The sequence below is a fragment of the Somniosus microcephalus genome, chromosome 5, assembly GCF_052327205.1.
Source record: "Somniosus microcephalus isolate GS21.2 chromosome 5, FLI_Smic_1.0, whole genome shotgun sequence".
In the NCBI taxonomy this organism is placed as follows: domain Eukaryota; kingdom Metazoa; phylum Chordata; class Chondrichthyes; order Squaliformes; family Somniosidae; genus Somniosus; species Somniosus microcephalus.
The window spans coordinates 255236199-255248861 of record NC_140991.1 but is presented as its reverse complement, the minus strand read 5'-3'; the positions used below and the strand labels follow the sequence as shown (position 1 = coordinate 255248861).

Genomic DNA, 12663 nt, shown 5'->3' with positions numbered 1-12663 from the left:
TCATGTGCAGTCATTGGGGATTAAAAACAGGACATCTAACATCAAAATTGACAGCGCAATGTGCGGCAGCAGTAAGGGAAGCTAACCAGCTCTTGCTATGTATGGCCAGAGGGGTAGAGCACAAATTCTTGGAGGTGTCAGCTGTGGCTCAGTGGTAGCACTCTCGCCTCTTGAGTCAGAAGGTTGTGGGTTGAAGTCCCACTCCAGAGACTTGAGCATGAAAATTTAGGCTGACACTCCAGTGCAGTGCTGAAGGAGTGCCATCTTTCAGATGAGACGTTAAACCGAGTCCCGGTCTGCTCTTTCAAGTGGATGTAAAAGATTCCACGGCACTATTTCGAATAAGAGCAGGGGAGTTATCCCTGGTGCCCCGGCCAATATTTATTCCTCAATCAACATCACCTTAAAAAAAAATAATCTGGTCATTATCACATTGCTGTTTGTGGGAGCTTGCTGTGCGCAAATTGGCTGCCATGTTTCCTAGATTACAACAGTGACTACACTTCAAAAGTACTTCATTGGCTGTAAAGTGCTTTGGAACGTCCTGAGGTCATGAAAGGCGCTATATAAATGCAAGTCCTTTTTTTCTTTTTTGATAATGGGCCTGTACAAGGCCATATATATGGCCACACCTGGAGTATTATTTTTAATTCTGGTTGCTGCCCGACAGCAAGGATATCCAGGTTTTTTAAAATTCTTTCATGGGATGTGGGCATCACTGGCAAGGCCAGCATTTCTTGCCCATCCCTCGAGCCCTTGAGAAGGTGGTGGTGAGCCGGCTTCTTGAACCGCTGCAGTCCGTGTGGTGAAGGTACTCCCACAGTGCTGTTAGAGAGGGAGTTCCAGGATTTTGACCCAGCGACGATGAAGGATTGGCGATATACTTCCAAATCAGGATGGTGTGTGACTTGGAGGGGAACTTGGAGGTGGTGGTGTTCCCATGCGCCTGCTACCCTTGCCCTTCTAGGTGGTAGAGGTCGCGGGTTTGGGAGGTGCTGCCGAAGAAGCCTTGGCGAGTTTCTGCAGTGCATCTTGTAGATGGTCCACACTGCAGCCACGGTACGCCGGTGGTGGAGGGAGTGAATGTTTAAGGTGGTGGATGGGGTGCCAATCAAGCGGACTGCTTTGTCTTGGATGGTGTCAAGCTTCTTGAGTGTTGTTGGAGCTGCACTCATCCAGGCAAGTGGAGAGTATTCCATCACACCCCTGACTTGTGCCTTGTAGATGGTGGAAAGGCTTTGGGAGTCAGGAGGTGAGACACTCGCCACAGAATACCCAGCCTCTGACCTGCTCTTGTTGCCACAGTATTTATGTAGCTGGTGCAGTTAATTTTCTGGTCAATGGTGATCCCCCAGGATGTTGATGGTGGGGGATTCGGCAATGGTAATGCTGTTGAATGTCAAGGGGTGGTGGTTAGACACTAGCTTGTTGGAGATAGTCATTGCCCGCCACTTGTGTGGCGTGAATGTTACTTGCCACTTATCAGCCCAAGCCTGAATGTTGTCCAGGTCTTGATGCTTGCGGGCATGGACTGCTTCATTATCTGAGGAGTTGCTAATGGCACTGAACACTGCAGTCATCAGCGAACATCCCCATTTCTGATCTTATGGTGGAGGGAAGGTCATTGATGAAGCAGCTGAAGATGGTTGGGCCTAGGATACTGCCCTGACGAACTCCTGCAGTGATGTCCTGGAGCTGTGATGATTGACCTCCAACCACCACAACCATCTTCCTTTGTGCTCGGTATGACTTCAGCCAGTGGAGAGTTTTCCCCCCGGTTCCCATTGACTTCAATTTTACTAGAGCTCCTTGATGTCACACTCGGTCAAATGCTGCATTGATGTCAAGGGCAGTCACTTTCACCTCACCTCTGGAATTCAGCTCTTTTGTCCATGTTGATACTGAGCTTAAGGCATCTGAACTGTAAGCAGAGGTTGAGGAGTTGGAATTTTTGTTCTGCAGAAGAGAAGGCTTGGGTAAAATATTATTCAGTATTCAAGACTTAAGAGAATAAGAACCCCAATACAGGAAACTCTTTTTTATCTGGCACCGACGGGACCGGCGTGGTGCCGGTTTATCAAAAAGTCCGGATTACAGAGAGGTATAGTAAAAGGTACGAGAGCCCCGTACACAGCAACAGATCCAGGCTTCCCTGTTGCTTAGCAACAGGTGCAGGAACCCCCGGCCACAAGATCCAGGCATCCCTGTTGCTTAGCAACAGGTGCAGGAACCCCGGTTACACAGCCACAGATCCAGGAACGGCCACTAATATGAAGTAAAACTTACCTGAACCTACTCCTGAATTTTGCCGGTTAACAGATTTCCGGTTATTTAGGTGCCGGTAAATCGAGAGTTTCCTGTAATATGTTTGAGAATGCCACAAACTCTAGAAAGCGGACATGGACTCGCACTTAGAAGGTGCACCGAGAGTTCCGATTTAATTACTTTACACAGAGGGTGGTGAATGTGTAGAACGGACTGCCCATGGAGGCAGTGGAGGCAGGCAGTGTGGAAAAAGTCAGTGGAAAATTGGATTGGTATTTGAGGGAGTGGGTGATTGAGGGCTATTAGTATGAAGTAAAAGATGATGATTAAACTGTCTCCTACGATCAGTTTTTGGAAGTGGCCAGATGGACTACAGAGCCTGGTTCTGTGCTTTCCTTTATTTCCATGCTATGGATCTCTAAATCCTGAAGCCATACCATCAAGGGCTGGGAGTGTACAGTGTTGTGAGATGTGGTCCCGGCCCACTGCAGCAGTAGAGTGAATCTTTACCCAACTATCACTCTCTCAAACCAGTCCCTCAGAGTTCACTTGACATGATATCCACAGCACTCCTCAGTGGAGCTTCAGTATTTCATCCAGGTGAGGTGTTGCTGCACTGTGTATTCACACTGTATCAAATCTCCTTCAGAGAGAGATCGTCCTTCACAGTGAAATGAGGGAAAGTTTTCACTTTTTTGTTTAGGTTGATTAAGTCTTTGGGAATATGAGAATTAATTTTGTCAGGCAGCGCCTCCATTGAACAGTATGGATCAGAGAATCCCTGGCTGATTTGTGGCGCTCCTGATCATCCAGTGATTTGTTTCAATGACTGGATAATCATGAGTGATGTAACTCGGGCGTGCTAACTGCCGCACCCAATTCCCTAACCTGCTGAGTGAGATTCTGTGCTTAGAATTTGTGAAAAGTTTGAATATCTGAGAGCCAGGTTTCTCTCTAACCAACAGTTGAAGAGAGATTCGGTGTATATTCACTGATGCAAACATGTAGGTGCAGCAAGCAGTTAGGAAGGCAAATGGTATGTTGGCCTTCATTGCAAGAGTACAGGAGCAAGGATGTCTTACTACAGTTATACAGGGCCTTGGTGTTACATTGTTATTATATTATTACATCGTTAAATGGAACTATTTGTTACATCGTTATATGGAACGACTTTGGTTAGTGTATTTATATTGTCATGTGACACACTGTGAAAAGGAATGCACAGTGCAAGGACGGACATCTTGTATCACTCCGCACCATGAGGCAGCAACAGCAACAAAGCAAGAATATAGCTGAGTAAAAGCAGTAACTAAAATGAGTTAAAAGTGCCTGTATTATATACAGTAATAAGAACACAAGGAGACACAACATGGTGGCAGCGGTATAATTGAGTACAACTTGTACTATACGAACTACGAATAAGACGAAAAGTGGATATATGAGCTGATCGTGAGTGCTGGTGCCTGCGGTGATTGAGTGTGAATCGTACGGGCAATTAAGATGGCGGCTGCTGCTGCACTGACTGCGCAAATGCAACCCCTCATGAACTGGGACGCCGACGATTTAGTAGAGGCATTCCGCAAGTTCACACAGAAATGTGACCTTACATTCAAAAGCTTCCTGAAGGATACTGCCAACGAGGAAAAGGTTAGTTACATTCTGTTGTGGACAGGAGAAAAGGACTAGATTTGTATAATAGCTGGAGTTTGACTGAAGAGGAAAAGGAAAACCCTGCGGCAATCTTTGGTAAATTCAGCAACCATCTAGAGCCTAAATCCAATCACCGTATACACAGATACAAATTCCAGAGTCTAAGACAGGAACTCGGTGAAACAGTTGACAATTTCATAACAAGGCTGAGAAATGAAGCCAGCAAGTGTGCATTTAAGGAAATGGAGGAAAGGCTTGTGGACCAGCTGATATGGGGGTCAGCGCATGCAGAGGTACAAAAAGCCCTGATAGGAAATGAAAATCTCGAATTAACAGAGGCTGTAGATACTGCGAGAGCTCATGAAGCCATGAAACAGCAAATGAGAACGCTGATTTCTCAGACGGCTTCTGAGACGGACAACAGAGTGGATACAGTGAGAGAAAAGTACAACACACAAAGGTATGCACATGACAACGGGAGAAACATGTGCAGAAACTGTGGAAGACCGCACGATTATACAGACAGGAGGAAATGTCCAGCATATGGAACAAGCTGCAATGCATGTGGCAAACTAAACCACTGGGAAAAGAGGTGTAGAACGAAGAAAGAAGGAACATACATCAAAAACAAAGGCAGACAGCAGAACCAGAGAAAGGAACACAATACCCATGCCACGGATGAGCAGGATGATGATTATGGTCATGACAATACACTAAACATTGGAACCATAAAGGTACAGCTTCACGAGATGTCCAGAGCGGAAAATACTCCGAGGAGAGAATTGCACACCATCATCCAAATCAAAAAGAGGATCAAAGGTCAGCCCACAACCATCAACTTAAAGTTGAAGCTGGACACAGGGGCTCAGAGCAACATTCTCCCATTGAGACTGTACCAGCAGATCTTTCCCGAAAACTTGAGAGAAGATGGTTACCCGAAAAGTGGTTGTTTAAAGGCAAGTAATGTCACGCTGGCAGCATACAGGGGGAGTGAGATTAAACAACTCGGAATAACCTTTGTCAAAGGGACACATAAAAGAAAGAACATCAACTGCATGTTCTATGTCACCGACACTGAGGGGCCAGCGATCCTGGGATTAAACAGCTACGAGAAGTTGAGATTGATCTCAGTGAATCACGAGCTGAAGGAAACGTCACTGAGGATAGACAGCAACACCCCGCTGGAGAACCGCCCACAGATCAAGAGTAAAAAAGACTTGATAGACATGTATCCGGAATGTTTCGATGATACAGTGGGATGTTTTGGAGTTTTCCAATACCACATCACCATCGATCCAGAGGTAAAGCCCGTTATCCATGCTCCACGAAAAGTACCTATCGAGCTGAAGACCAAGCTTGAAAGAGAGCTAAAGGAGATGGAAGAAAAGGGAGTGATCGTAAAGGTCACTGAACCCACAGACTGGGTAAACTCAATTGTGGTACGAGAAAAGCCAAACAGGCATCTCAGAATATGTTTGGACCCCAAAGATCTAAACCAGGCGATAAAGAGGGACCACTATCCCACCCCAACGCTAGAGGAGATTACGCCATCACTGGCAGGAGCCAAGGTTTTCTCAAAACTAGATGCCAGAAATGGATATTGGAACGTGAAGTTGGATGAGGAATCAACAACACTGACAACATTCAACACACCATTTGGGCGTTACAAATTCCTGCGGCTACCATTCGGGTTAAAGGTCAGTCAAGATATCTTTCAACAGAAAGTAGACGAGACATACAGAGGCTGTGGAGGAGCTATAGGAATAGCTGATGATATCCAGATCTATGGAGCAGATGAAAGAGACCATGATATGCACCTACATGAGGCCATGGAGCGTACCAGGAAGGCTGGCATCAAGTTAAATGCCGATAAGTGCATTGTTAAAGTCAAGGAATGTCAATTCTTCAGTATGATTTACATGCCAGAGGGAGTCAAGCCAAGTCCTGAGAAGATTGCGGCGATTGCTGAAATGAAACACCCAAAGATAAGAAAGAGCTGAGGAGTTACCTCGGCTTGGTCCAATACATGAGTTCTTTCATCCCAAACATGTCGGAACATACAGCAAATCTCAGAGAGCTAATGAAAGAAGATGCCGAATACCAGTGGTCTGAATCACACGAAAGGAATTTCAAACAACTTAAAGAACTGTTGTGCAAAGAAACAAGTCTGTCATATTATGACAGAAGAAAACCAGTCACTCTGCAAGTAGACGCTTCTACCAGGGGACTAGGGGTAGCTCTTGTGCAGGAAGGAAAGCCAATAGCTTTCGCATCAAAGGCCTTGACGTCTGCCGAGACGAGATATGCCAATATAGAAAGAGAACTATTAGCAGTAGTGTATGGATGCGAAAAATTTCATACATACCTGTATGGAAGGCAGTTTACAATAGAGAGTGACCATCGTCCACTAGAACAGATCTATAAGAAGAATCCGTGCAAAGCACCTGCAAGACGGCAAAGACTACTTCTAAGGCTCCAAAGCTATGACTTCACGCTTAAATATAAATCAGGAAAGGAAATGGTGCTAGCAGATGCGTTGTCTCGATTGTCACCATATGAGAAACACAAGGTGGAGGGTCTAACAGTGAAAATCCACCACCTAATGAGTGTTACCCCTACAAAGCTCAGTCAAATCAGAGATGAGACTAGAAAAGATGAGGGCCTAGAAATTCAGTTGGGCGCGCCAGCCATTAGCGCCATAGGAGGAGTAGATCTCGAGCGCTAGGCGCTTAGCGCCCGGGCGCAGCGCGATCTGCGCCTCGCCCCAACTTCAGTAGACATTTAGCGCCAGCGCAAAGTCTTAGCGCGCGCCCTGCTGCGTGCGCAGATCATGACGTCATTTCATCGTGCAACGCCCTTTGTGCGCCCGGAACCGGAACTTCACTCGCGCCGCCCCATTGTGCGCCGGGCGGCCCTAACGACTGTGAAGTGGAACGGTACACAGCCGAGGCGGGCCGCGGGGAGCGCAAATTAAAGGGCACTTACCCTGCACTATAAAGGCCAGCCATTTTGCAGCATTCACTCTTGTGCAACGTTTTTTTGGAGAGAGACCAAGGAGGAGAGCTTACTGCTTTGGCACAACACTAGGACAGGTATTTTTGGCTCAGGCCAGAGCTTAGCAATTATCTTTGCCTTCATTGAGATCTCAGTGTTTGCCAGCATATAATGGGGGCTGCATTGGGTGCCAACGCTGAGTTTCAGCCTTATGCCGGAAGGGCTTACAGACGCCGTGAGAGAGTGGCAGCCCTGGCTAGACGCAGAGGGGGCAACAGGCGTCGCCAAGTGAGGCCTTACCCACCCAGGGTATACCGCCAGCAGTCCTCCTATCTGACCATGTCTGCCGCGCAGTGTGTTAGGAGGCTGCAATTCAGAAGGGAGGTGGTTGCAGACATCTGCCAGCTGCTGCACAGAGATCTGCGTCCACAGCTGATGCGCAGGACGTCTCTGTCGGTGGCAGTGAAGGTGACGGTGGCTCTCAACTTCTATGCCACCGGCTCCGTCCAATCCGCTGCTGGGGACATCGCTAACATCTCACAGTTCGCCGTGCATTGCTGCATCCGCCAGGTGACCAATGCCCTTTTCAGAAGGAGACGTCAATTCATCTCCTTCCCCATGACCCTGGAAAAGCAGCAGCAGCGTGCAGTGGGATTTGCAAGAATAGCGGGCTTCCCCATGGTGCAGGGCGCCATTGACTGCACGCATGTGGCTTTGCGGGCACCTCTGGAGCATGCCGAGGATTACCGCAACCGGAAGGGCTACCATTCCCTCAACGTACAGCTGGTGCGTGACCACAGGCAGCGCATCCTAGCTGTCAATGCCCGCTTTCCAGGCAGCAGCCACGATGCCTTTATCCTGCGACAGACAACTGTGGCTGACATGTTCCAGGCACAGCCTCACCCAAGAGGATGGCTTATCGGGGACAAAGGCTATCCTTTGTGTACCTGGCTCATGACCCCGCTCCGCGCGCCCATGACCCCTGCTGAAGAGGCATACAACGAGAGCCATCAAGCGACTAGGAACATCATAGAACAAACAATCGGCGTCCTGAAGCAACGGTTCCGCTGTCTGGATCGCTCCGGGGGAGCCCTCCAGTATTCGCAGGAGCGAGTCTCCCAATTCGTCGTCGTTTGCTGCATGCTGCACAACCTGGCTATCCGCAGGACTCAGGCACTGCCACCTCGCGTTGGACCACCACCTCAGGAGGAGGAGGAGGACGAGGAGTACCAGCCCAGGAGGGAGGCAGAAGGTCCAAGGGCCGCCCGGCGGCGGCTTATTGACCGTCACTTCTAGGCCCCCTGTCAGGGAATGGCTTGTGCCAATGAAAGAACATGATTGCAGCCGCTCCGCAAGCCGTCAGCCGGTTAAGGCAACAAACACTTCAAAGATCAAACATGGACAATGTGAATAAATAAAATGGTTTATTGTACAAACTCAGGGCCCTTCCCACATGAAAACCAAAAACAGACGAAACCCCCAAAAAACACTCACACACATGACTCACTCCCACAACCTGGGGAGCATTAACAAAAGATGTAAACAAAAATGGCCTTCATCCTCGGCCTTCACAAAACACACATTCCAGAAAACACAGCATTTGGACACACCCTCTACTTAGTGGCCCGCGAGGGCGATGCCTTCTGCAAACTTTGGCGGCCCCTGCACGCCCTGCTGCTCCTCCTCAAAGTGAAGCCATTGGCTGCTGCAAGGCTGGGGGCAGGCTCCTGAGGGGCACATGTCGTGACGGCAGATGCCCTTGGGGGTCGGCCTAGACGAGGTCTGGCCGTCGAGGGGCCGGCTGGTGAATGCTGCAGCTGTGGCTGGCCAGCATCAGTCGCTGCAGCAGCTCCTGGCAGCTCCACTGGGGGAGTGGCAGTGGCGGCTGGAGGAATGGGGGCAAGCTGGCGGATGGCAGGCGCTCGCTGGTCGCCTGAGACACTGGCACTCAGCCGGGCCAGCACTGCAGCATGCGCACCAATCTGCCGAGGGACAGACCGCTGTGCTGCTGCAGCGCGCCGGATGCCCTGGCGATGCCTGGCTGACACAGCGAGTGTGGCAGCAGTGAGTGCCCATGTTGACCTGTTCACTGACCTCATCAGAGCACCCAGTGACTGCACGGCACCACTGATCACCTGGCCACTCGCTGCCTGAGCTGCCCCGAATTCCGCCCGACTGGTGGCCTGTGAGGCCCCGAACTCGGTCACACTCCGAGACAGGGACTCGATGGCCTCAGGCAACCGTGCCACTACCCCCATGAGCTCCGTGTGCCGGCGCTCCGAGTCCGCGGACAAGTCCTCGAGGCGGCGCATCTCCTCGGCGTTGGCCATCTCCGGACTGGAGGCCGGACTCTCCCTCTGGGGAGAAGGCCGCCGAGCTGGCCGACCCTTCCTGCGTTGCTGGACGCCGCTGGGCCCAGCAATTGGACTCCCCTCCGACCCTTCCCCCCTCTGGGGAGAAGGCCGCTGAGCTACCACCCCCCTCCCGCGTTTCTGCAGGCCGCTGGTCCCAGGAGCTACCCTCCCCTCCGACACTTCCCCCACGCTCCCCTCCAGGGAAGACGTGTCCCCTACATTGGCATGGGTTGCCGCGGCTGAGCGTTCCCCTGATGGGCCGCCTTCCTCTTGCTCCTCCTCCTCCTCCTCTTCTGAGGGGCTGTCACTGGCAACTTCAGGGACCTCCTCCTCACCATCTGAAAGCAGGAAGGCACAAGAGTAGCTTTAGAGGGAGGAGAGGGCGTCAGCGAGGGATGCATGAGTGGTGGCATTCAGCGCATTGGTCGGACAGTGGCAAAGGATGTAGATCTGATGCGCAAGTGGGACGAGAGAGGTCCAAAAGGTGATGTCCTTACCATTGGTGCCCAGAACAGGGTCGGCATCTCCAGATGCAACGGGGCCAATCACCCGGGCACCCATGATGCGCTCCACGCGATGTTGCAGCTCGGTGAGCGGCTGGATCTGGGGTCCGCCTCCCCCGGTCGCAGTCCGGCTCCTCTTATTATTGGCCAGCTTGGCCTGCAAGAGAAAGGACTGCCTCTAAGTACAGTGTGTAGCCCTGATCTTGTGTGCACTGCCTCCCATGGTCGAATAGCCTGGCCAGTGTGTTAAGTGCACAATGTGCAATTGATGTTCATGAGTGTCCCATAGCTGCTGCATGAGGGCTGGCCATTAGGGCTTTCAGGTCCCTTTGCCCATAATGTGAGGTGCACATGCAAGGATGAGGAGGACACTGGAAAGGGTACTCACCCTGACAATCCTGGCGAGGTCATTTAGCTTTTTGCGGCATTGGACACCGCTCCTGGGGACCTCGCTGTTGGATGTCACCTTGGTGGCGACACGCCTCCAGGCTCTCCGGTAGACGCGGGCCGGCGGCTTCCTGCCATTGTCCGGAAACAAAATATGGCGTCTCTTCTCCACAGCACCAACCAGCACCCTCAGATCAAGCTCTGAGAAGCGCTGCGCTCGTTCACGGGCCTTCTCCATGGTTTCAGGCGCTATTTGGGTCCAGCAGCAGTGTTCAGGCCTAGCTGCAGGGCTCCACTATCCAGGGCGTGGCAGCAGACCAAGTCGACCCTTCCCCCTTAAGAGCTGGCCGGCGCCAGGGTGTCTGATGTCAATCAAGAAATGGCCGCACCTGCGCTGCATCCGGCCTCGGCGCTCTCGCTCAGCACCTCCGGCTTAGCGCCTAAAGAGAGGCGTGCATCGCCAGTTTTAGCGCTCGAGCAAACTCTTAGGGCGAAGCTAATGAATATCGGAGAAGTGGCCTCGAATTTGCGCCGGGCGCAAACTTTAGCGGCCGCCCGACTTTACCGCCCCAAAAGTAGCTGTAATGAATTTCTAGGCCGAGGAATTGCAACTACTCACACAACAAGTGATACAGGGGTGGCCGGAGAGATTCCAGCAGGTACAGACGACAATTCGTCAATACTGGACGATTAGAGACGATATTGCAGTAGAAGACGGTATTCTCCTTGCTGGATCGAGGATCATCGTGCCAAAGACGATGCAGACAGAACTTCTCCATCTGATACATGAAGGCCACATGGGAATGGAGAAATGCAAGCTGAGAGCCAGATCAGCTGTATACTGGATAGGCATGTACAAAAATATCGAACAGATGGTTTCTGCATGTGGTATATGCCAGAAATACAGAAATGCACAACAGAAAGAGGAGATGATACCTAGTGAAATACCGTCAAGACCATGGCATACTGTTGGGGCAGATCTCTTCATGTGCAATCAAGAATGGTATCTCATAATGGCAGATTACTATTCCAAGTTTCCTTTTGTGAGAAGGATGAAAGATCTGAGAGCCACAACTACCACCAGAATTGCAAAGAGCTTGTTTGCTGAACAAGGAATCCCGGAAAAGGTAATCTGTGACAATGGAACCCAGTTCACATCGAGTGAATTCAGAGCTCTGGCAGAAAAGTATGGGTTCAAAATAGTAACCTCATCCCCACATTTCCCAAGGGGACACGGGTTCATCGAAAGACAGATCCAGACTGTCAATAGAACTCTCATCAAAAGTAGTGAGATAGGGGAAGACCAAGACCTTGCCCTCCTATCACTCAGATCAACACCACTGAAAGCAGACATGAAATCACCTGCGGAATTGCTGAATGGGAGGAAGTTTAAGACTACACTACCAGCAAAAATACATCCTCCCCAGGACCAGGAGGACTTCAGACAGAAGCTGGCAGAAGCACAAGTCGTAGGAAGCAAACATTACGATATAAACATGCAAAGATGCTACCAGAATTGCTGAATGGGCAATCAGTGCAAGTACAAGACCCGGTGTTGAAAACCTGGAATCCAGCCAAGGTCATTGGAAAAGCTGATACTCCAAGATCCTACTTCGTAGAGACTCAACCTGGTAACCAATACAGACGGAACAGACTCCACATCAGACCTTCCCCTGAACTGGTTAAGCAGCAGACAACATCAACAACATTGACAACACCAGCTACCACAAGCAGTACAATGCCAGAAACAAGCGCTACAAATCAAACAACCACGAGAATGCACACTCCAACTCCAAGTGCGACAACAACAACGAGAGCGGAACACACCAAAACACCGCAGAGAGGAATGGTCACCACCAAATCCACAAGATGGAGGGACAACATCCAACCACCTGAGCGATATCGCGAATAAGAAAAGAATACTCACGATTCTTTGTAGTTGATAATAGTTTAATATAATATTTTTCTAATTTAAATTTTTAAATTTCATGTTTTAGTTTTGAGAAAGAGGGATGTTACATTGTTATATTATTACATCGTTAAATGGAACTATTTGTTACATAGTTATATGGAACGACTTTGGTTAGTGTATTTATATTGTCATGTGACACACTGTGAAAAGGAATGCACAGTGCAAGGACGGACATCTTGTATCACTCCGCACCATGAGGCAGCAACAGCAACAAAGCAAGAATATAGCTGAGTAAAAGCAGTAACTAAAATGAGTTAAAAGTGCCTGTATTATATATAGTAATAAGAACACAAGGAGACACAACACTTGGTGAGACCACACCTGGAGTACTCTGTGCAGTTTTGGTCTCCTTACCTAAGAAAGGATATACTTGCCATAGAGGGAGTGCAGCGAAGGTTCACCAGACTGATTCCTGGGATGGCAGGACTGTCGTATGAGGAGAGATTGGGTTGACTAGGCCTGTATTCACTAGAGTTTAGAAGAATGAGAGGAGATCTCATTGAAACGTATAAAATTCTGACAGGGCTAACCAGACTGG

At 49.7% G+C, this 12663-nt stretch overlaps 1 protein-coding gene across 2 annotated transcripts in view; it reads left to right on the top strand.

Moving 5' to 3' along the window:
• Nucleotides 1–12663, top strand: part of LOC147117664 (GMP reductase 1) — a 131258-nt gene that overhangs the window by 35838 nt on the left and 82757 nt on the right. The window lies entirely within an intron of this gene.